This window comes from Podarcis tiliguerta (genome assembly GCF_965153285.1).
Source record: "Podarcis tiliguerta genome assembly, chromosome: 8".
NCBI lineage: Eukaryota > Metazoa > Chordata > Lepidosauria > Squamata > Lacertidae > Podarcis > Podarcis tiliguerta.
The window spans coordinates 52,785,279-52,810,583 of record NC_139541.1 but is presented as its reverse complement, the minus strand read 5'-3'; the positions used below and the strand labels follow the sequence as shown (position 1 = coordinate 52,810,583).

The following is a 25,305-nucleotide window of genomic DNA, read 5'->3' as shown; positions in this document are numbered from 1 at the left end:
TCTATCCTGCACAATAGTGGCTGGTGCCTGCTGGGACTGGCAGAAGACAGGGTGCCAGGGAGAGCTACTTGCTGACCACAGGGTTGGCCCAGGATGCTTTGCTACATGAGGGAAACCCCTGCTGCTACCTCGCGTTCTCTGCCTCCTCCTGGAGGCAGCCTGGCTTGCTGAAGACAGTGAAAGGGAGAAAAGGAGGCAGGCAGCTGTCTTTGTTTGCAGTATCCAATGCTGAATAATTGCTGAAGCTAAGCCAGAGATGAGAATCTAACTGGGCCATGGTTCAAATTCTTTCATTTATAGCTGTTTGAGTTGCCATCTCTATGGTTCTCAGGGTCTTTTCAGTGATGACCCCAAAATTATGAAATGCTTGGGGAAATGGCAGATGTCTTGTTTTAAAATATTTTTGGTGTTTTCTTGTGTTTCTGCTGAATCCTAACCATGTCTGCTCAGAAGTACGCCCTATTAAACTCAATGGTTATTTCTGCTGAATATACTCATCAGACCTGGGTTCTATTTCTGCCTTGTTTCTGCTTTCCAATGTGTGTCTCACGTGACCGGACGGTGCTAGCCATGATCCTTGTGACATCAATGTGGTTCTGAGGTTGTTAGAGCTATGGTTTCGGTTCTGCTGCTATGGTTTTGGCAATGTCTATTCAGGGAGATGCTTTGTAGCTCTGCTTGAATGTTGGTCTCTATGCTCTGTCTACTATGACAAGAACACGAAAGTATAAGAATAGTTGGCAGGATCAGGCCAATGGCCCATCTAGTCCAGCATTCCGGTCTCACAGTTCCTGTGGGAAACCAGCAAGCAGGACTTGAGCACAAGAGCAATCTCGTCTTCTGCAGCTTCCAGCAACTGTGAAGGCAGAGCACAGCTATCGTGGCTAGTAATAGGTTGATGAATTGACAATGAATGCACATATCTCAGTTGGTTTCCACAAACAACAGGTGTTTCTGAACTAGACTGGATTAGACTCCAGGTGGGGACAAATAAGGATGTTATTCCATGAAATGAAATAAAAATCTGGCCTAGCCTTCCCCCACCAACCTAGCTTTGTGTGCACGTGAAGCATTCAATTATGCAAGGCCCGACCTGCACTCTGAAGTACCCAGATATAGGACTGGATCCAACTAGCCCCACTGAAATTAATGAACCTAACCAAGGCCACATGCACACCACACATATAAAACACTACAATACTACTTTAAACAGCCGTGCTTCCCAAAGAATTCTGGGAGCTACAGTTTGTGAAGGGTGCTGAGACTTGTGAGGAGACCTCTATTGCCTTCACTGAGCTACCATTCTCAGAGTGGTTCAACAATCAAGCCCTCTTCTTTTCAGGGAACTCTTGGAATTGTGTCTCTGTGAGGGGAATAGGGATAACTCACAGTACCCTTAACAAATTAAACTTCCCAATATTTTCTGGGGGAAGTCATGTCTGTTTAAAGTGGTCTCATGGCACTTTAAAGGTATGGTGTGAATGGGGCCTTGGTCATGCTCATTAATTTCAATGGGGCTACTCTAAGTAGAACTAGCATTGGATACAACCCATAGCTTTTGACCTTGAAGGGGAATTAAGCCTGCAAGTCAAGCCAGACATGGTAGTTTCCAGGGTAAGGTCCGAAGGACCATGAAACCGCTGCCCAGCTGATGGGTCTGGTCAACATCTGTAAGTGCATCTGCTTATGCCATTGATAGCCTTCTGCTCCAGGAGTAAGCTGAAATAAATCCCTTTTAAACCTGGAAGTGAGGGCTAGACCATAAAGAAGGCTGATGAAGGCCAAAGAATGCTTTTGAATTCTGGTGCTGGAGGAGACTCTTGAGAGTCCCATGGACTGTAAGAAGATCAAACCTCTCCATTCTTAAGGAAATCAGCCCGGAGTGCTCACTGGAAGGACAGATCCTGAAGCTGAGGCTCCAATACTTTGGCCACCTCATGAGAAGAGAAGATTCCCTGGAAAAGACCCTGATGTTGGGAAAGATGGAGGGCAGAAGGAGAAGGGGATGACAGAGGACGAGATGGTTGGATAGTGCTCTCGAAGCTACCAGCATGAGTTTGACCAAACTGCGGGAGGCAGTGGAAGACAGGAGTGCCTGGCGTGCTCTAGTCCATGGGGTCACGAAGAGTCTGACATGACTAAACGATTAAACAACAACAAGTTACTGGCCATCACTACAGCTTATGGTAATGAATTACAGGGTTTAATAAGCATAGGTAACAAAGCCACTGTGGGGGCAACATACTGCTCAGTACATTTCCAGTACAGTAACTGCAGAGTTTTGACAAATGTGCAAAGTCATGAAAGCAGTTTTCATGTGCAACTTACATCAGTGTATGCACTTGAACCTAACGTATACATTCTCTTTTTGTACACATCATTTGGTTGGAGAACAGCATTGCAAAATTCAGGGAAGTGCAGCTTCCTAAGGAGAGCTGCATTTAGTTCAACAAGTGCAAATCAGGTAGTTTCACATCCACCGTCCCTGCATAGCACCCACAGACATAAGTTACTCAACTGACAACGCTTTTGTCTTCAGACCAGATCTTCCCATTATTTCCTCATTAAGAGTGACAGATGCTCATGGGAGAAAGTCCGCACTTCAATGGTGCAATGATCTGGTATCTTGTTCTCTTTCTCTTTCTCTTTCTCTCCTCCTTTCCCATGGAAAAAGAAGAACCAAAGACAGAAGTTTGCACTCATTCAAGCACAGGTCCTTGTGGGGGAAATGTGATGCATTTGGCAGCATGCTTTCAAACAGTTTTTGGAAAGAATGCTTCCTGCACTGGGAAGGAGAAAAAAATAAGCTGCTCCATATTAAACAAGCTGTACCTGCACTGTATGCAGACAGGGAGGGGAGAGCAAAACCTGAGACGAGAATGGAGGACAGCAACCCTGTAATGTAGGGCAGGCTTATGTCCGCCACACTGTAGGGGGGCTGGAGATGTAAGATAATGGCTTATGACAGGGGTCAGCAAACTTTTTCAGCAGGGGACCGGTCCACTGTCCCTCAGACCCTCTGAGGGGCCGGACTATTATTATTTGGGGGGGGGGGTGAACAAATTCCTATGCCCCACAAATAACCCGGAGATGCATTTTAAATAAAAGGACACATTCTACTAATGTAAAAACATGCTGATTCCTGGACTGTCTGCAGGCCAGATTTAGAAGGTGACTGGGCCGGATCCGGCCCCCGGGCCTTAGTTTGCCTACCCATGGCTTAGGACAACCTTGCAGTTCAGTTCACTGTTATTATCCCATATATTGTGGTGGTGACAGGGGGAGGAGGGAGGGCTAGAGCTGATGGAGAGTGACTCATAATGACAACCACATAATGTGCTGCAGTATAGACCACCATTAACAACCCCCATATTGCAGGTTGCAGGGGTGAAGCATCTTACACATGGGTCCATCTAGCTCAGGATTGCCTACACTGACTGGCAGCAGCTCTCCAGGGTTTCAAGCCAGGGTCTCCCCAAGGCTTACCTGGAGATGCCACAGGGGCCATCAGCATGTATAGCAGCTGCTTGGTGGGATGGGGCAGACAATGAGAGACAGCGGCTTGTGGTGTTGGCTAGGGTTGGTGGCAAAATTCAAATCGGTTTGCTTTTAAAGGCAAACATACTGAAACACAACCACAGCAACAGCCCTCCTCCAAACAACACCTCAGCCCAAGAGTGTGTTCAGCAGCCTCAACTTTTGTAGTTGGAGTCAGTCACCTCCCAGGTGGGAAAAGACCTGCAAGGCAGGGAACATGTCTTCCAGGACTCGCAGCCAAGATTCTCTTGCAGGTCAAGGTTGCCCACTGAGGGTGCTTCATTTGAGCAATGTCAGAGACAGCAGTGGCAATGATGCAGCTATTTAGCTCCTCCTTCCTCTGGTCCCTGGCACAGTTGCTCCCCTTGATCTCTCTCCATGTGGACTTGACCCTCAAGCATCGTAATCAGAGGCACAAAGGTCCAATTGTACCCAGAGTGGACATGAAAAGCCATCATGTTGCATTCGTCAGTCTGTTTCCACATTAGGCCATCTGTTCAAAGGAAGATCCATTATCCACGGTCAAGCTCCATTTCTGGGTGGGGATGTGTGTGCTCTTTCGGTCATGTTCCTTCAGCCGCCGTGTTCTCCAAATCTGGCCTCAAGAAATCTCAGCAGGGACTGGTTCTTTTTTCCCGTGGGAACAGAAGCATTAAGTTGGCACTGAGCAAGGAGCACTGCCAGACCTCAGTTCGAGAACTTATTTTCCCCCAGAAATAGAAGAAACATGGTCTATATACCAGGAATTGGGAACCTGGGATGCCTCAGGTACTGTAGGGCTCCAGGTTCCTTCAGCCCTGGCCCCATGAGCTCATCGTCCCTGTCCATAGAGGCAAAGGTCCCTCCCAGCCGCCACTCTGAATGACTCCACCCCCTCAACTCTAGGACTCTAGAACCCTATAAGAGCCTCATGCCTCCTCCCCAAAGCCTAGCGCCTCTCTTATTGGGCTTTGAGACTGTGCCCGCTCGACTCAGCACCAAGTGCATGTGCATTACTCACACAGCCCTAAATCCACCCCTGAGGGCAGTATACAGTGGTACCTCGGTTTAAGAACAGTCCGGTTTAAGAACGATTTGGTTTACAAACTCTGCAAAACCAGAAATAGTGTCTTGGTTTGAGAACTTTACCTCAGTCTAAGAACGGAATCCAAGTGGTGGAAGGGCACTGGTGGCAGGAGGCCTCATTAGGGAAAGCATGGTTTTGGTTTAAGAATGGTTTTGGTTTAAGAACAGACTTCCAGAATGGATTAAGTTCATAAACCGAGGTACCACCATGTATAGGATTATATACTAATTCTTTAAGTATATTGCTATAAGTTTTTTGAGGGGGGACAAGGCTCCCCTAAAACATCTGAAATCAGTAAAGGGTTAGAATTTAAGCAAACTTCTAAATTCCTGGGTTTAGCAGGGGCTGGAGTTTAAACCAGTTTTTCCATGTCGGGGAACTGACCTGGCAAAGGAGCCATCAAGAAGAACTTTCAAGAGGAAATCATCTCCTGGCCAAGTCATTGACATAACAGTCATGACCCATCATGATTGGTCATCAGCAAAGGCTGTACCAGCTGCAAATAAGGGATAGTTAGTAAGACAGAAGACAATGGGTGGGTGTGTTTAGGATTACAGTTTGCCTGATGTAAGCAAACAGGGGGAAAGTGTCAGTTTGGTAAGCAGTTTGCAAGCCAGAGGAAGTGAACATGTTGTGGGCTGGCTGGGTCAGGCTGTAACAAAGGCACAGAGAGCATGGCTGATTTTCTGTTTGCTGACCCTAGTCTGCTGCGCCTATGAGAGAAGCAAAGGACCCTCTTGGGAAGTGATGCTGGGATTCTTCCCCATCTAGGCTCAGGTTGTATATATGTGGAAATAAACCATGTATCATTAAGACACCACAGTCTCTGTTGTACATCATTGTCCAAAAGGAAACACAAGCGCACCGGCAACCCCTGGAATCTTGCACTGCTTGTGGAGATTGGGGTGCTGTGTAGTAACATGCACCCCTGACTGTAATTTAAAGATAAGGACCAGCATTGCGAATGTAGCCCGGGAGCAAATGTGTAACCCAGGCAGATCGTGCAAAATTAGTGTTACAGCTTTGCTGTGGTAACGCCAGAATTTTTACTAGCTGCTGCATTCAGAACTTTGCAGCTTCTGAAGAGCTATCAAGGGCAGTCCCATGGAAGGCACATTATAGGAATAAAGATGGGAGGCTATTGAGGCATGCATTGACTGCGAGGGAGGGAGCTGGGGGCACTGTTATACAGTGGTTCCGCTCCTTCCTCCTGGGCCATGTTCAGAAAGTGGTGGTGGGGGATGAGTGCTCAGACCCCTGGGCTCTCACTTGTGGGGTGCCTCAGGGTGCTGTCTTCTCCCCCATGCTTTTCAACATCTACATGCAGCCGCCGGGAGAGATCATCAGGGGGTTTGGGCTGGGGGTTCATCAGTATGCGGATGATACCCAGCTCTACCTCTCTTTCAAATCAGAACCAGTGAAGGCGGTGAAGGTCCTTGAAGGTCCTATGTGAGTATCTGGAGGAGGTTGGATGATGGATTGAGGCTAACAGATTGAGGTTGAATCCTGACAAGACAGGAGTACTGTTTTGGGGGGATAGGAGGCGGGTGGGTGTGTAGGACTCCCTGGACTTGAATGGGGTAACTGTGCCCCTGAAGGACCAGGTGCGCAGCCTGGGAGTCATTTTGGACTCACAGCTGTCCATGGAGGTGCAGATCAATTCTGTGTCCAGGGCAGCTGTTTATCAGCTCCATCTGGTATGCAGGCTGAGACCCTACCTGCCTGCAGACTGTCTCGCCAGAGTGGTGCATGCTCTGGTTATCTCTTGCTTGGACTACTGCAATGTAGGGCTACCTTTGAAGGTGAACCGGAAACTACAACTAATCCAGAATGCGGCAGCTGGACTGGTGACTGGGAGCAGCCGCCGAGATCACATAACAGTGGTCTTGAAAGACCTACATTGGCTCCCACTATGTTTCCGGGCACAATTCAAAGTGTTGGTACTGACCTTTAAAGCCCTAAATGGCCTCAGTCCAGTATACCTGAAGAAGCATCTCCACCCTCATCGTTCTGCCCGGACACTGAGATCCAGTGCTGAGGACCTTCTGGCAGTTCCCTCTCAGTGAGAAGCCAAGTTACAGGGAACCAGGCAGAGGGCCTTCTCAATAGTGGCACGCGCCCTGTGGAACGCCCTCCCACCAGATGTCAAAGAGAAAAATAACTTCCAGACTTTTAGAAGACATCTGAAGGCAGCCCTGTTTAGGGAAGCTTTTAATGTTTAATAGACTATTGTATTTTAATATTCTGTTGGAAGCTGCCCAGAGTGGCTGGGAAAACCCAGCCAGATGGGCAGGGTATAAATAATAAATTATATTATTATTATTATTATTATTATTATTATTATTATTATTATTATTATGACTTACTATATTGTGTATTTTGTGATCTTTAGATGAAGGGAAGTAAATAAATTTTAACAACAACAGATGAGATGAAGTCTCCTTAGTGCTAGAACCCCACACTTTTACTTGTGTTCTTCTGTGGCTATTTCAAAATGCTTTGCAGCTTCCTGGAGTGTTTTTGTCCCATTGAAATGCATCTTTTTAGCGCTGATAATGCCTCTGGTTTGCATTAATGGAGGGCTAGAGAAGTGTGTGTGTGCATATATGTTGTAGAAGCTAGCCTGCTGCAAAAAGGCACATTTATTGCTCCACGCATTTTTGCCTCTGGCACTGCCACCCACTAGCATGTGGCCCTGGGAGGTTGCTCTGGACTGGGAATCTGGCCTTCAGGCTGAAAAAGGTCCCCCAGGCCCTGCTTTAGAAATGAAAAGGTGAGGTCTTTGGTGTAGAGTTCACATTTGGTGCTTGGCTCCGTGGAGAACCACCTGCTCTGCTGCTGGTGGGAAAACTCACAGCAACCTCCAAAGACTGTTGAGGCAAACTGTGTGGCGTCAGGCAACAGGCACTTGCAGGTGTGATATCAAAGGCTGTTCAGTAGACCAGTGTGAGCAACTCAAACAGGCATCCTGCAAAACAGCTGCACTGAGCAGTGAAGGCCCCAGGCCCCCAACTGTAAAACAATGGAACCCTACACATGTGTTTTGGGAAGCAAGTCCCATTGAGTTTAGCGGGTCTTATTCACAGATGACTTGGTATAGGATTGTAACCTCAGCATTGTTCTTGTTGTTTAGTCGTTTAGTCGTGTCCAACTCTTCGTGACCCCATAGACCAGAGCGCGCCAGGCACTCCTGTCTTCCACTGCCTCCTGCAGTTTGGTCAAACTCATGCTGGTAGCTTCGAGAACACTGTCCAACCATCTCGTCCCCTTCTCCTTGTGCCCTCCATCTTTCCCAACATCAGGGTCCTTTCCAGGGAGTCTTCTCTTCTCATGAGGTGGCCAAAATCTTGGAGCCTCAGCTTCACGATCTGTCCTTCCAGTGAGCATTCAGGGCTGATTTCCTTCAGAATGGAGAGGTTTGATCTTCTTGCAGTCCATGGGACTCTCAAGAGTCTCCTCCAGCATCAATTTTTCAGCGATCAGCCTTCTTTATGGTCCAGCTCTCACTTCCATACATCACGACTGGGAAAATTATAGCTTTAACTATACGGACCTTTGTTGGCAAGGTGATGTCTCTGCTTTTTAAGATGCTGTCTAGGTTTGTCATTGCTTTTCTCCCAAGAAGCAGGCGTCTTTTAATTTCGTGACTGCTGTCACCATCTGCAGTGATCATGGAGCCCAAAAAAGTAAAATCTCTCACTGCCTCCATTTCTTCCCCTTCTATTTGCCAGGAGGTGATGGGACCAGTGGCCATGATCTTCGTTTTTTTGATGTTGAGCTTCAGACCATATTTTGCACTCTCCTCTTTCACCCTCATTAAAAGGTTCTCTCACCATATCTTACTGCATTTGCCTGCTTTCATCTTTGGCAGCAAGAGCTGAAATTTGTAGTGCCAACCTGGTGCCCTCCAGATGTTTTGGACTGTCCCACCAGCATCTGTAGGGCACCAGGTTGGCGAAGGCTGATCTAGCAGAGTCACTTGTTAGAAGGATTAAGAATATGAGAAGTCCCTCCCTATTAGCTACTGTAAGAATCTGGTGTGAAATTGAAAGCAGGATATATGTGGGTCTATTGCCTTTAACTTCCCCATTTTATAATGGATTTCTAAATCTGGAATCAAAAATAATGGCAAATTTCCAGCAACAGCAAAATACTGGTTTAGAAAGCATAAAAATGATTCCACAGGGTCAAGTCATGGAGAGAAGGAAGCTTCCACTTTTCCAATATTTTCAAAATAGAGGTACAACCTCCTCTCTTACACAAAAATATGGGGAGGTCAGGAAAGTGGACAAATAGTTATACTTGGATATCTGAGAAAATGGGTGTGAGATTTGGACCAAAGAATAAACAGGAAAGAATGGACTTGGATTTGGGACAAGTTACATTCTAATATAATCTAAGCAGACCTAAATGATAACTACTTTATAACCAATGGTTATAATCAATGGTATTTAATGCCTTAAAAACTGAATTGGATAAGTGTTGGAGATGTGGTTTAAATAAAGCAGAGTGCATACATATCTTTTGGAATTGTTCTCCAATAGAGATATTCTAGAAACCCATTCAGGCTTGGATATGTTAGGATATCATATACCCCTGGAACCTAAAATCTTTCTGGTGGTTATCTAAAAGTCGTTATTCTGGAAAATGATCAATAAATAGTGTTCAACCTTATAACTACTGCTAATATTATAATAGCTAAAAATGGGTGGAGCATATCTCCTACTACATCTGAATGGATTGAGAAAATTTAGTTCACAACAACTATGATTAAACTAATTTATTATAAAATATACATATAAGCTAGCCTAATAGGTTTATGGAAAAACGAGTATTTTTGTAGTATTTTGGAACAAGAAGATCAGTGATAATGTCCAAAGTTATACTGCTCCCGTTGTTCGGTCCCTACTCCTGCCAACCTAGCAGTTCGAAAGCACGTCAAGTGCAAGTACATAAATAGGTACCGCTCTGGCAGGAAGGTAAACGGCGTTTCCGTGCGCTGCTCTGATTAGCCAGAAGTGGCTTAGTCATGCTGGCCACATGACCCAGAAGCTGTACGCCGGCCAATAAAGCGAGATGAGCGCTGCACCCTACAGTCGTCTGCGACTGGACCTAACAGTCAGGGGTCCCTTCACCTTTACTATTTTGTTTATTAATACAATAAAATATATTAAAAAGAAAAATGGGGGTGGCGAGAACATGGGAAGCATCCTGCTGAAACAGGCCAATGGCCCATCTAGTCCAGCATTCTATTCTCACAGTGGCCAGCCAGATTCCTATGGGAAGCCTGCAAGCAGGACACATGGACCACACAGAGAGAAATCTCCTACTCACAATCCCTCAACAGCTGGTATTCAAAGGCACACCGCCTCCGATATTCGCCTTCCATTAATTTGTCTAATTCCCTTTTAAAGTTGTCCAGTTTGTTGGTTACTGCTACATCTGGGTAACTGTTTGAAGAAGTACTTTGTTGTGTCTGTCTTGATTCTCTCACCATTCAGCTTCTTTGGGGTTTATCCTTTGACTGATCTAAAACCCCCCTCAAACATTGTCACCTTATATTGGTAATTATTGAGTCTTCACAACCAGAGGACAAAACCAAAACATTCTCACCTTAATCTATTCAGAACAATTTCATCAATTAAGGAGGTGTCTCCAGTTATTCAGGCAGCAGGTTGGTATATATATATATATATATTCAATGTATTGATGTTTTTAATACGAGTACTTGTCAAATAATTTTAGAGAAGGAATCTTCTCTCAGATAATTTTTATGTTGCTAGTTGGGCATCACATGTACTTGAGAAACCATGCTTCCCTCCCCTATCAGAAATGTAGGGTTCCCCCCCCATACAGTTTTATTCATATTAAAACAAGTCATTAGTTTAAAAAAAAAATTCCCTCACATAATTCATTAAATATGTGTGTTCTCTGAAAGTGGGTCATTCCCCTGCTTTGCTTAAACCCATCTCCCTCTGTCTTGTCTTTCTTCACCGTAGAAATTAAAATTGTAAACTCTTTGGGGCAGGGACCTGCCTGTTTGGGGTGAGGTTGTTTATGAAACTTTGCAAAGTGCTTTGTTCACTGATTGAGCAAGGAATGCATTAAACGTACCAGCCAGTCAAGGATGTTCTCTTGGGCAGATCTTGCAGAGAGAAACCCCTTGACTGAACCTCATCCCTGTTGTGCGACGGGGAGGGAAATGCACTCTGCACATGCTTTGGGAGCATGGATCTGTTCTCATTTAATGCATGTGGCCGTTGTCAGTCTGCACTGAACATGCCTTGCGTTGGCTGGGCATCGACCATGAATTTATTCCCGCTAGATGCGTGGGAGGGCGGAGAATGCAGCGCACCCTGTACTGGTTCCAGAGCAATTCACATTGATTCTTACATTTAAGGAGTCGGAGGGCTGACAGAGCCAGCATCCGGGGGTCATTTTAGATCCCGTAATCTTACGGGGAAAGGGTGTGGGGGCTCTTCCCTTCCTCCGGCACTTGAGGGCCTCCTCTCTCAATCTCCTTTAGCGAAGCTCCAAACCCTGCTGGCCCCACTGCACTCTGCACATGCTCGGCATTCGGCGCTCTCCTTTCGCAAGTCTGAAAAAGCCCGATCAGTGACGAGCGAACACGTGCGGGGATCGAGTGCCCCCGGAGGGGGAAACAGCCACCCAGACGCCGCCGCTGCCACCTCCGCGGCCGCCGACGAGTCATCCTTTCCCCGTCAGCGAGGGACCTTGTTCCACTCCCTGCAGACGAGAAGAAGCGCGTAAGAGGAAAGTCCAGCCCCGGGACGCGCGGAGCAGCAGCAGCCCTAGCGCAAGGAGACGCGCCAGAGCAGGTGGGCCGCGGCTGCTGGAGACGCCTCTTTCTCCCTCCGAAGGGGCGGGCAGGCGGGCGGCTTCCCCACGCCGAAGAGCGCCGCGCCCAGCGTCTCCTCCGCCTCCTCCGCGCACCCTTTGCGAGGCGCGTCGCCGGCGGGCAGCAGGTGAGCCGGAGAAACGGGGCGCGCGCGCTTGACGTCGGGGTCGGGCTGTGTGCGCGCTTACTCGCTCGCCGTCTGTCAGGCTTAGGATCGGGCTGCCCGGTGCGTCTGTTTCAGTGGGGTAAGTGCGCGCGAGCCCCTGTTTACAGGACGCTAATTGCGTGCATTGCAGTTAATTATTCTCAAAAACGCCCCCCCCCCCTCTTTAAATGGAAATGGCAATCGCGGAGCAAACCTAGCAGGGGAGGGGGTTTAGCGTGCTTGGTTCGCCCCAACCCCACGCCACCGCCACCTTCAAATCCCGGTGGAAACGGAGAAAGGGGGGTGGGTGGCATGTTGAATTTCTCGCCAAGTCACACCCACCTTGCCCTTGTCTGTGCTTGCATAAGAAAAGCCGTTCAGTTTAATTGCGCGCAGCCGTGTAATGATTAAGCCGTGCCCAAGTCTGTTTTGATCCCAGAGCACCTTTCGCCACGCGAAACCTGGGGGATTGTTCTCTAGGAGGCTGCGCTATGCTTTGAGCAGCCTGATCCTGTTCCTGTTCCGTCGGGTTTGTTCCCCAAGTCAGCGTGGATTAGGATGGCAGCCTCGCCACTGCGACCATAAAGTCTCTGGGATTTGGGTTGATTTTAATTTCTGGTTTACCTCCAATTAAGGGTGGCAGGCATCTTGGAATGTCGTGGGCAGGATCCAGCCAAAGTAGGGCTTTGAAAGCCTCCTTTGGAAGTTGAAGAGGTGTGAGTGTTTTAAACGTTGAAGTCCTAGGCATGCTTTAGTTCATAGAATTACATAGAGTTGGCAGGGGACACCCAAAGGACATCTAGTACAACCCACTGCAATACAGGAATCACAGCTCAAGAAGCCCTGACAGATGGCCAACCAACCTTGGAAAATGTCCAGTGAAGGAGGGTTCACCTTTTCAGGGAGTCTGTTTCGCTGTCAAACAGTTCTAACCACCAGACAGTTCTTCCCAATGTTGGGAGTCTGCATAGGATTATGGTGCATTTCTTGCCCTTCAAAAAGAAATGTCGTTTGAAAATGTTTAAATACTTGGGGTGGACCATGTCCTTATCAGTATTCACCAGCCAGACAACGAATGCAAACTGGTTTCCATAGCTACACTAGGGAAGGACCAATCACCTTGTGATGTGGTGGTCAGAACAGGAACTCATTCATGCCTCAGCCTAAAGACTGTAAGTAGCCTCATGGCCAATTTCATTGTGAAATCTGTAGTCTATTTTTATATTTTAGTGGGTATGTTAGGGACTTTCTTTTCTTTGTTTTATACAGTTGCGGCAACTCCTGTTTTGTACCGTTCTAATCCTTTGTAAACTGCTTTGGGTCTTTTTAACAACAGCAGCAGCAGCAAATTAATCGGGATTCAAACAAATAGTAATAACTTAAGACAGCCCTCAAGGTGGAGCAGGGTGAAATTCTAAATAGATAAGTAAAATAAATGGGGATGGGAACCTAAATAGGATTATTCAGTCCTAGGGAGGTAGTTGCTTCAATTTCAGCTCAGAACTGCTCTTTGTTTGGGTGTGTGAGAAGCCAGTCATGGCATCATGAAGCAGAGAGACGAAAGGACCCCCCCCCCACGAACCCCCCTCAATGTACACACTTGCTCTCCTCAGTTGATTAATGCAAAATTCATGTGTGTGAGTCCCCCCCCCTCCAATTTTCAATTCTTAATCACTAGCACGGCATACAATCCCCACTGGGCTCATAACCTGCATTGTGCAGCTGAGGTCCGGGCGTTCTCCGCCAAAGCGCCGGCAATTGTTCATACGGTGCCGGGAAGTGAGCTAAAGAGAGATATTTGACTGTTTTACTTTAGCACTGGGGAAAGTGACTGATGATATGCGTAATAAAGGGAGACTAAATGGGGGGGGGGTGCGGCGGGGGGGGGGGAGAGGTAGGAAGACCCTCAATCCAGATCAGAGACCCTGGGTAACCAATTGCTACAGTTACAGGTAGGTGGCCGTGTTGGTCTGCCGTAGTCAAAACAAAATAAAAAAATCCTTCCAGTAGCACCTTAGAGACCAATTAAGTTTGTTATTGGTATGAGCATTCGTGTGCATGCACACTTCTTCAGATACCATGCACACAAAAGCTCATACTGATAGCAAACTTAGTTGGTCTCTGAGGCGCTACTGGAAGGAATTGCTACAGTATATGCCTCCCAAAGGACACCCCCCCCCCCATCTGGTGGACTATCCAACATGTAACATTTGCTGTGCTGGGCTGTGTTTGCTTCTTACATTCGAAATATGTACCGTATTTTTCGCTCTATAAGACACACTTTTTCCCTCCTAAAAAGTAAGAGGAAATGTGTGTGCGTCTTATGGAGCGAATGCAGGCTGCGCAGCTATCCCAGAAGCCAGAACAGCAAGAGGGATCACTGCGCAACGATCCCACTTGTTGTTCTAGCTTCGCCGTGCGAAGCCTCTTCAGGGCAGCAGGGAGCCTTCATCTTGGGAACTGTAGTTTACCCTTCACACAGTTGTAGTTCCCAGTGCCCTTTACAAACTGCAGCTCCCAATATTCTTTGGGGGAAATCATGTGCTTTAAATGTATGTTGTGCGTGCAGCCTTAGATATATAGTACAGTAATTTGCAAAATCAGAATTGCAGAGTAGAAGGGATCCCAAACTTCATCTAGTCCAACCCTCTGCAGTGCTAGAATCATAGGTAAGGAATCTCTGACAGATGGCCACCCAGCGTCTGCTTAAAAACCTCCAATTCCAACCAGCTGTCTTGGCAAGAGGGCCACATCTCAAGTCCAGAGTCTGAGACCATGCTGTTCTGGTTAGCTGGTGCAGTGTAGTGTATTGGTTAGAGTCTTTGACTACTGCATCCACACACTTAGGGCTGCGTACACACCATACATTAAAAACCCATTACTTCCCACAAACAATCCCGGGAACTGTAGTTCACCTCTCACAGAGCTACACTTCCTAGCACCCATAGCAAACTACATTTCCCAGGATTCTTTGGGGGGAAGTAAATGTGCTTTAAGTGTTTGCACACAGCCTTAGATACAGGTTATGCTCAATGACCAGAGTGTGGTGAATGTTGACATTTGTGTCTTGTGAGTCCTAGATGAACTCTAGAAGTTCTGCAGATAGAGAAGTGGCCCTTGCTGCTCGATCATAACAGTGATTTTAAGCTGACAATATTTAGGTCACCTGAGTATCTATGAGTTTTCAAACATTTACAAAGACTGTTTTGTGGCTGTCAGCTTTCACCACCATTAGTGAGAGAGACAAGTACGCACACACGAAGTGTGGTGCATTCTAAGGACTGGATTAGATGTAATGAGAGCAGACCTCTGAGTCAGAATTTGGTCAATGCTGATTCTTTTTGAAGGGGGTGGGGTGGGTGGGGGCTTGCAAAGCACAGCTTGGTTGAACGCAGGGGCAGCTGAACTCCTTGCCTGCATCACCCCCTCCCTCCAAAAAATCTGGTTTCTACCTGGTTGAGCCACTACCGCCACTACCACCATGGATTTCAAGGCATCTGCCTGAGGCAGAAGTGAGAAAGCCACCAAATCAGGTGCCTCTGAGCATTAACAGAGTGCAGGAGGGAACGACTTGAAAGGCATGAAGGATAGATAGAAGCCTTCTTCCTCTTAGACCTTAGACCTCAGCAGCCATCCTGAGCATAGGAGAGGGCTAAAATGAGTATCAGTGAGCTGGGTGGGTTTCTGAGGAACTGCCCCGGCATGTTGCAACTCTTCCTCTGTGGCTCACCTTGGCTGACTCCCACTGCCCTCCAACAATGGCCCAGCAACTCTTTGAAGGTTGTCATCATGCTGCATTTCACAGTGCCACCTATCTGTAGCCAAGCAAACTGCAGCATGATGACACTCTTACATTTTTTATTGTATAGTAAGAGAAGATAGTCAACTGCCAAGCTTTATAGGAAGGAGAGAAGCTTTTAGCCTTTCTGAGTTGGTCAAGCTGGGCCTGGATTGTACCACTTCAGGCTGCAGGTGGGGTGCAGGTATATGATGACATGCACCTCGGTACAAAAAGCATTCATTTCATGTAGAAAATTGGCACCTTCTCTCTGCCATCTTATTCCTGTAGATGCAGGGAGGCGGGAGGGAGGGAGGAGGAGCATTCCTAGAGTTGGCCATCTCACTGAGAACTGGAACATAGCTTGACTGCATCACTGAAAGCTATAATTTATGAAACATGGGCCAGTGCTCCTTCTTGTTGCAGAGGGATGAGATCCTCCAGCAGGAGACCTGACTGTTTGATGTTGGGCCTTTCCTGTTCCTGTCATGAGGAGTTTCAGTACCTTCCCTAACTTTTGTGCCCTCTAGATGGCACTGGGTCATGCTGGCTGGGGCTTCTAGGAGTTGTAGTCCAAAACAACTGGGAAATACAGCTGGCAACTGGCAGCCCATGAACTCAGTCTGGCCCCTTGAGAGATATTTCATTGATGTGCATCTTCAAACACAGCGGGTGGAGGAAGAGGTGGACAGGAGTGGACAAGAAGAGGAGAGGGACTTTTTGCCCCATCTTCCTTAACCCAAGTCTGTTTCCTTGCTGACTTGTACTTCAGGGTTTCCCTTCGTCACTGTGACCAGTGGGTTGAGTGGCTGACCTTTGCCTTTTCCAAGCAGCAGACGTTGACCATAGTGGGTGCCAACCACATTGTCTGTGTGACACAAGGCATGATGTCAGCCTCATCCTCCCACACAATGTTATGTTCCGCTCCTCAGGAATGTCTCCTGAAGTTCTGGTTTGACAAGTCCAGCACTGCACTTGGCTCAGGAGAAGCTCCCACACAAGTGTGCCCTGAAGTGGCTGACATGGAGTGGGAAATGGAGCAGGGTCCATCAGCCTCCCCTTTCATTGCCTTTAGATAGGATGAGAAATGTGGTCTGTGTTCCTTTGGAAGAAGAATAGTCCCATTCGCTCCCAGAAATTGGACATTGAAGTTGGTCTCCTACTTCAGTTCTGGAGTTGGTTCTTGTGTCTCTCCCCTGCGGTTTTAACCCTCTGTTTGTAGTAATTGCCTCTGCTTTTGGCGAGAGCTGCTTTACTTTTTTTTGTCATTTTGCTATTTTCAGACAGCGTGTTAGCAAGATCATTCTTCACACAGCTGAGATCTGGCTTCCTTCTAATGCAAGATGGTTCAATGCACTTTGTTTCCGACTCTTAGATGCTTTTACGAGAGTGACGTGTTGGGCTTGGTGACACTGTGATGTTTTTCTGTGACGCTAACAGAAAGTGTCACTTTGTTTCCTAGCAGAGCAATTTGTCACCCCAAACAAGGAGTCCATTCACCTCAGCCCTGGGATAAGGATTCATTGGCAAGGCAAAAGGTTGCCAAAATATTAAAGGATTAGCATAATAATTTCCCAGCAGCGTGTTGGACAAGATTTGCTAGTGCATTGTGAGAACCAAATTTAATTAATAGATCATATCCAACCAAATTTCCCACTCCCAGAAGAGGCTGCCAACTGCACCCCTGTATGGTTTGTTGGTCTGGCTTTGCCTCCTCCCGTTCAGCACTCACCAGTGGCGTAGCGTGGGTTGTCAGCACCCGGGGCAAGGCAAGTAATTTGCGCCCCCTAACCCGTGGATTTGCGCCCCCTAACCCGTGGATTTGCGCCCCCTAACCCTAACCCCCAGATGTTGCGCCCGGTGCGGCCGGCACCCCTGGCACCCCCCACACTACGCCACTGGCACTCACCAGGTGCCAAGTATGACTTGGAGCATTCAGTAACGGCCACAAAGAGGCAACAGAATTAGTCCTAGGAGGCTGCCTCCTGTACCTCTGAGAACTGCTGTTCCGATCTTACTCCAGTTGAAGGAGATACTTCTTTTGAGTTGCAAATAAACTGCTGTCTTCGAAAGCAGACAGCCATTATATTTTAAAAGTTAGAACTTTTGGGGTGTCTGAGTGGAGCCTGTCTGCAACTACAATTAAATAGCAGAAGTGTACTCTCTGCTATTTAAAAGTTTGGCAAAGACTAGGTCACGGCTTGATCAGCCTGGGATGGGAGCCAGTACCATGTCTGAGATGTGCGGTATCCACTGTGTGGTATTACTGATCTAAGCAGCTTCTTTCAGCATGGACCAGCCCTCCCCCAGCTGTTACCTTCCAGATGTTTTGGACTACAACTCCCATGATGGGGGAGGTATCTGCTTGGAGAAGTCTGCTGTTAATGGTAGAAATAATTTCAATAAGAATTAGCACCTATTAGTATCTAATGAATTGTGTTTCCCTTTGCTGTGAGCCTTCATTGTGGGCTGAATATTATAATTATGTCAGTTGTCTGCGGCAAATAAATAAATAACCGTAATCCGATATAATCAGATGCAGCAGAAAGGCCCTGTTGGATAAGGGACCCCATGATGTCCAGCATCCTGTTCTTACAGTGTGGACAACCAGACACTCCAAAGGGGAAGCCTGTAAGCAGGACCTGAGGGCAACAGCTTGTGAATCCCAGCTACTGGCGTTCAGAAGCAAGCTTCCTCCGACAGTGGAAGGAGAACATTGCCATGGCAGCCAGTAGCTACTGGTTGCCTTATCCTCCATGAAGTGAGCTGGCACCCTAGAATTCCTGCATTGCAGGGGGTTGGACTGGATGACCCTTTGGGTCCCTTCCAACTCTACAATTCTATGATTACATGCTGTGCAAGTAACCCCGCTTCTGTCTTGGTGCCTGGCAGGAAGAAAAGGGCAGTGCTCAGTTGGAGATTGCGCCAATAAGTTCCTTTCTCCCAGCTGCACTGGAGCCCTCCTGTCTGTCCTGTCTGCAGTTTCATTCTTCCTTTCTCATCTTCATGAGAAAAGGGGGGCGGTGCTTGCAGAGAGAGGAGCTAAGGAGCGAAACACAGTGACAGGCCTCCTCTTCATTTGCAGTTACTCTGAAGAGGGGATTTTCCTCTGGGCGTTCAGTCTGAGGGGAGGGAAGCAGTTCTTGCTGGGATTCCCTTTCCTGCCCCCCCCCCACTGCCGCCACAGCCACTTTTCCTTTGTATCTGGTCTCCCAAGAGGGCATCCTGCCTGAGGCACTTGAGCACTTCCTTGCTGCTTCCCTTCCGAAGGCTGCCAGAGAGGGCAAGTTGACAGGAGCCCAAGAGCTGCACATGCAGCCTTCCTCCCCTCGCAGCTGCTGGGCAGCCACCCGTGCAGCGTGGTTTGGAGTGGGACTGGGAGCAGTGACTGCTAGTTGAGGCAGCTGGGGAATAGGGGAGGCTGTGTGGTTGTTTTCTAAAATAGCTCTCCATCTAGAACCCAAACATTGAAAAACCACTTGATCTAAAAACAAACACAGCTGCAACTTTGACACGAGAGGAAGGCACAGTCTCATATCTGTTTAGCACAGGGCTGAATGTGGCCCTCCAGGAATCTCTGTCTGGCCCTTGGGATTCCCTGTAGGCCAGACTTTGCTTTTCACCTTCCTTGAGTGCTTTTGCAGCCATAAAGGTGTCCCTTTGGGTTTTGTCTGCATTCAGGTAGTCTCCTCACATCTCTCTCCCTGCCTCCCCCCAACTCCCCAATTTATTCTCCCCGCTATCACTTGCATGCACACACTAGCACAGGCAGGCCCCACAACTCTTGCACAGAATAGGCTGTGGCTGCAAAATGTGACATATTTGGTTGTGATCCAGGTTTTCAGCGAGTGCTTTGAAGCGAGAGGAGGGGGCGGGGAGGTCGGGATGCAGCAAGGCTGCGAACAGCCATAGGGTGGGAGCGTCGCAAGAAGCCTCTCCTCCACACAGTCCTGCTAAACCGTGTGGGGATTCAAACCCAGGTCTCCCAGGTCCTAGTCCAACACTCTAACCACTACACCACCACTGGCCTACTGTTCCGTTTCAATTTTCTGCGAATCTCAGGGATGGGGGATCCCATGCCCTCCCACATGCCCGGGAGCTAAACCTGGATGCACGTCTTTTGGGGCTGCATTCTTGGGCAAGTCATGTGACTTGCACGAGAGCATGGCGCCCTAAAACACATGTCTTTCAGGGCCATGCTCTTGTGGGAGCCAAAACGGGACATCCCAGGAGCCAACTGGAAGCCAGGGTGTCTTCTGTAATTTCTAGGATGTTTCGTTTAAAATGGGCCAGTTGAGGGGTATGGGATCCTCAGGTCCAAATGCCACCTTCCAGGCCTCTCTGTCAGAATTCCACCCAGAATTCTACACACCTCACCAGCCCTACTTCACTGCCTCCCACCTAGTCTTTGCCTGGCTGGAATATGTCCCTGAATTCTGACGCTGCTTCTTGCTTGGCCTGGAAGGAAGAGAGGAAGAGCTCTCTCTCTCTCTGTGTAGGTGTGTGTAGAAACTAACTACTACACAAGGGTAGAATTAAAAATAATTGGTCTACCCGCCTCTGGCATGTGGCCCTCAGAATGTTGCCCAGAAGGGAGTGTGACTCTCTGGCTGAGAAATGATTCCCAATCCTTGGCTTTATCTCTCGCCCTCTCTCCTAAAAGGGTGCCTGGAGCATTCCCCAGGTGGGTTTTTCCACAGGGAATGGCCATGCAGGATGCAGTTGCCAGCTTCCCAGCTGCCCCTCAGAACAGCTGCCATGTGGCAAGAGCCTATGACTGTGGTCACCCAGCAAGATGAGCAACATTTGGCAGGGAGGGTGCCCCAAGTCCTGCTTGCCTTGTGGGCAAACCAGTTGTGGCCACTCCTTGGTGCAAACTGCACACAGGTGTCTTCAAAAGTTCAGTCTTCTATTATAACACTGTGCGTGCGAATCGGTTTATCCTGAAGGAGGAGTGAAGGCCGAAACAGGCGGAAAATCAAGTGAATGGCAGAAGGTAGGGACTCCCCCCCCCCCCCGCCTTTTCTTCAGAAGCGGAATTTCACACTGAATATGGTATGGATTGCAAAGCGTGCTGTGGGGTCCTGAGACCCGTGGCTTTCATTTACAGCAGAAGAACTGCTGGAGAAGTTAGGAAGAACAGGCAGAGCATTCATGCCAAATTCCCTTAGTTCTGTGTGCTTTTGTGACCGCTCTGCAGCTAAAGCAGAAGAACGATGGAGAGCCAAAAGTATGGTGGGCAGCCTCACTTTTTATCTTTCAACACAGAATCTCCCATTTAAATTGAACCTCTGAATTTTTCGTTAGGAGGGAAGCTGCCCTGCCCTCGTTCTTCTTACAGCAGGATTTTGTCAGTACTGAAAGTTATTTGGGTAAGGAGAGGAGTTAAGTTGTCTTCAAGCTGGGTACGAGTGTGCGGGAGATTCCTTGACATACGTTTTCTTTTATAAAGAGAGTTTCAAGGTGGGTAAGGGAGAAAATGCAGTTGGAAATGGGATGGTGGGAGCTGCAGTCCAGAATATACAACATTAGGTTGTATATTCTGTTGCATTAGGAAGAACTTCCTGACAGTAAGAGCTGTTCGACAGTGGAATTTGCTGCCAAGGAGTGTGGTGGAGTCTCCTTCTTTGGAGGTTTTTAAGCAGAGGCTTGACAACCATATGACAGGAGTGCTCTGATGGTGTTTCCTGCTTGGCAGGGGGTTGGACTCGATGGCCCTTGTGGTCTCTTCCAACTCTATGATTCTATGATTCTATGATTCTAATATCTGGCAGGCAGCAGGGTGAGGAAGGCTGCATTCATGAGCTCCTCCTTCAGGAGTCAGCAATGGGCACTTCGCTTTATTTCATTTGTTGGATTTGTCTTCTTCTGTTCAACCTCAAGGGAGTATATAATATAAAGGCACAAAATAGTACCAAAAAAATTCCACAAAGCCAGCAATCTCAAACAAATACCAGAAATCAAAATACTGAATTATCCAATTGCTCTCTGTTAGGTGAAGGAGAGCAAGGGGAGTCTGACAGGGACAGGCTTGTCATGCTTCAGCACTAAGATATGAGGAGAAGCTGCATTTGCCCCAAATTCCTGAGGGTCCTGGGTACTGGCATGTCTGCGGAAGCTGATCCCCTCTGGTTTTGTAACAGAGGATTGCTGGGTTGATCCTCTTGTAATGGATGTCATTGATCCTACAGATTTGCCCCTTCCTGGTGCCCGTCCAGCTCCTCCGTGTAACTCTGCCTGGGATCACATAACAGAGAGCAATTTGATAGTTTGATGCCCCATGCAAGCAGACAGTTCAATTTTCTCTGGAAATTGCAGCACTTATAGCCCCAAACCCTAGAAGCGAATCAAAAGAGAATTATGGGGAGGAATAAGTGGGGGACCAGGGATGGGCAAACTTGTCCATTTTGGTTCTCTCTGTTTCCTAATATTAAGCCCAGTTCTCCACATTTCTGCAGCAGTTTGCTTGTTTTTTAAATCATGAAAATTCACCACCCTTTTAGTGCTAATTTATCCTACTAAACACATATTTGTAGCAGTCTTTCCCTAATATAATGCATTTTTGTATGCTATTTTCACTGATAATGTGTGTTTTCATGCACATCTCCCCTAACACTTGCATTGCAATATTAGTAGACATTTGATTTTCCAAGGATATTTGCATTTCCGTTCAAATTAGGTGGTTCCTAGTTTAAATGCAAACATGGTCGGATTTCTCCTCCCACCCTCATGGGCATCCTGGCCGGCCCCTGGGGCTTCCTGGGGCTTTACCTGCTGTTTCCAGAGTGTTACATCATGGGAGGACAGCTCATAGGGACAGGAAGGTGGGGGGGGCAGGGTGCCATTTGCAGCGGCATTCCCCTTGCTTATCTAATCCCCCTGGGGAGCACTCAGTTCTCTCTCTGACGAAGCAGAGACTTCTTTTTATAATGTCCTATTGTTCTCTTTAGCACAGCCCGTTGCAGTAAGGGGCTGGCTGATGTGCCTTCTAAATATACCCCAAGGCCTGCTTGGAACAGCCTGCTTAGGAGGGAGATAAGGCTGTTTGTTCTGCGTCCGTTCCAGGACGTGTGGCTGCAGAAAATAAAGAAATGGACAAGGAGGAAGCCATGCCTGACCTTCTGAGATAAGACTGCTCCCGCCACAAGTGTGTATCTGTGCTTCTGCTGCCAGGGTGCATTTTGACGCATATGGGTCTGGATGCTGTTTGGTTTCTAAGAACAGGAAAGCTGCTAGAAACCACAGCGAACTGGCTGGCACAAGATATGATGTCCTCCTATGACAGCTGGCAATGGTCTAGCTTGTGTGGTATGGCCCCAGAGGAGAGTGGCACTGGAGCAAATCTGCTGGCTGCCAGAAGGAGCCTGCTCCAAGAGCTTGGGTACACACGATTTTCATATACAGTGGTATCTCTGGTTATGTACTTGATTCGTTCTGGAGGTCTGCTCTTAACCTGAAACTGTTCTTAACCTGAAGCACCACTTTAGCTAATGGGACTCCTGCTGCTGCCGCTGCGCCGCTGGAGCACGATTTCTGTTCTCATCCTGAAGCAAAGTTCTTAACCCGAGGTACTATTTCTGGGTTAGCGGAGTCTGTAACCTGAAGCGTATGTAACCTGAAGCGTATGTAACCCGAGGTACCACTGTACATGCAGAACAGATGAGGAGCAGTGACCATGTTTTGACTCTCTTTCTGTGGCTTTGTCCCTTTGATGCAGGAGGTTAACCCCTTCCCTGCCTTGGTGACTCACAAGGATGGAGCCTTCCTCTCCCTGCCCATCTCAGGCCAGAGTTCTCTTCCACACACACACCCTGCCCCTTTGGGCTGTTTCTTGTGGTTCTCCCCCATTGTGCCTTGCCCACAGACTCCCTCCTGAGCATGGTTGGCCCAGAACACTTGGCTACCTGAAGGGGAGCCGCGAGGAAGACCACCCACTCAGCTCAGGCTGGTGCTTTGAATGGCCTTGCTTGGCTCCTCCCCTTGTTTCCTGCTGCATCTCAGGACCAGCTGTCTTGAAACCCTGGCTTGGTTTTTGCACCCATCATGGATACACATTGCCTCCCACAGCCCTCCCCAACTTGATGCCATTCAGATACTGTTGGACAATGGATCCAATCAGTGCTGGCTGTGGCTTGTGGGAGTTGTAGTCCACAACCTCTGGAGGGCATCAAGTTTGGGAAGGCAAGCATACTTCAGCAGGGCAAGTATAAAAGAAAGAAAAAAGTTGCTACAGGAATGATGGACCCTGCATGAAATTATTACACTTGAAAAGAGTCTAATTGGGTTTGGCTGGCAGGCAGTGCCCTGATTGCAGAGATCGACTCAAGTCCTCTTTTATGGCGACTAAACTGCAAGGACTAGTTTGTGCAGAAAAGTCCTCTTATCTGCCGAACTCTTGCCTCTTCTCCCCACCCACCTCTTTTCTCTCTTCATTTGACATTTCTGTCTCCGAATTTATGCTTTTCTGCTGGGTGAGGAGGAGCTGTTTGCTCCAGTTTCAACAGGAGTTGCTGGCTTGGGCCTTATTTGGAAGGCCAGGGATGCAGAAGGGATTAACACTGAGTCTTTGCACCATGAGCTCAGCTAGGTAGGTGCAAGCAGAGCTAATGCAAGGCTGGTTGGAGACAGGCAGAGGCAGAGGGTGGGGGAGAAGAGAAGCTTGTCCAAGGCCTTAGCCAGAACTTCGCTTACCTGCACTAATGAGCGTCATCCACCCCAACCTGCTTCTCTTTTTCACCACGTTGAAGGAGAAGTAAAACTGGGTACTCCGCACACCACCTGAACTCCTATAGGAAGCACAGCCCAAGATATTATTTTCCAGCTCTTCTGGGGCTTGAGCTTTTGGGTGTCTCCCCAGATTCTTAACCATTTTCTCTCATTGCTCATACATTCCACCTTCCATTGAAGTAGACCCTCAGTTGTTCTTCTGGAGAGGACTATCCCGACTTCTGAAACATATTGTGGGATGGGCAACCGGTGGCCTTCCTGGTGTTGCTGGACTCCTTGCAGCCTGCATGACCAGTGGTCAGGGATGACAGGAGTTGGTAGGCCTTCTGGAGGGCCTCAGGATCCTCATCTCTGCTGAACTTGGTTCAGGGCCGGCATCACTACTGCCGGTGTTGTGGTCATGTGGCTTGCTCTCAGCCACCGATTTTACCTTGCTGGGGTGTAAATAGGAGCAGAAGAAGCTGCTTCCTCCAGAGTTGTACAGAGCATTGGCCTGTCTGCAAGAGAGGGGTGCTTTGTTCCACAGAGCTACGGCTTTCTTCTTCTGAAAGCTGAGTAATATAGTCCTGCATGCTGACTCCTGTAGAGAGTCACCGCTACATTGGCAGAAGCACTCAAGCTGCTGATGCCATTTCTTGCATGAAGCTCTTCCTTCCCATGGAGATTCACTAGAGTTCAGGGGTGCCAACTTGAATGAAATATTGCGGGGGCCCTGGTATGCCCTGCCCTGCATAATAGATCACTTGTTCCAGGGCACACACCATTTGAATGGGAATGCCCATCAACTTTGTGGGATCCGAGCCCCCTCAGATATTTTATTGCGGGGGCCAAAGTCCCCATGGCCCCTGGTGGTTGGCTCCTATGCTAGAGTTCAAACCTCACTCTCTTCAGGAAGCTCTGAAAGAAGACCTTCTCTTTGGTCCTAGCTAGGAATAGTTGCCCCACTTGAATGTAAGAAATCTGATTTATGCTTAGTCAGGCTTTTGGTCCATCTGACTCAATGTTGTCTACACCAGGGGTGGGAAACCTGTGGTTCTCCAAGCATTCTGGGGCTCCCAACTCCCACCTGCCCCAGCCGGCATGGCCAATGGTTAGCGATGATGGGGGTTGTGGTCCAGGAGCACCAGGAGGACCATAGGTTTCCCATCCCTGGTCCAGAAGAACATTGTTTTTTGGCCTTCAGCCGTGCTCCC

The 25,305-nt window shown here is 48.0% G+C and overlaps 1 protein-coding gene across 11 annotated transcripts in view; it reads left to right on the top strand.

The window, feature by feature from the left end:
• The first annotated feature begins 10,756 nt into the window (after positions 1–10,756).
• ADGRG1 (adhesion G protein-coupled receptor G1) overlaps positions 10,757–25,305 on the top strand; it is a 39,190-nt gene continuing 24,641 nt past the window's right edge. For 2 of the 11 annotated variants that reach the window (XR_014514313.1, XM_083452893.1), the window contains exon 1: positions 10,988–11,589. The gene's annotated coding sequence lies outside the window, so the exon portion shown is untranslated. Of the gene's footprint in view, positions 11,708–12,049; positions 12,780–20,362; positions 20,382–22,335; positions 22,560–25,305 lie in introns of those variants that run through there. The other 9 variants (XM_083452892.1, XM_083452895.1, XM_083452890.1 and 6 more) reach the window with 9 other exon arrangements.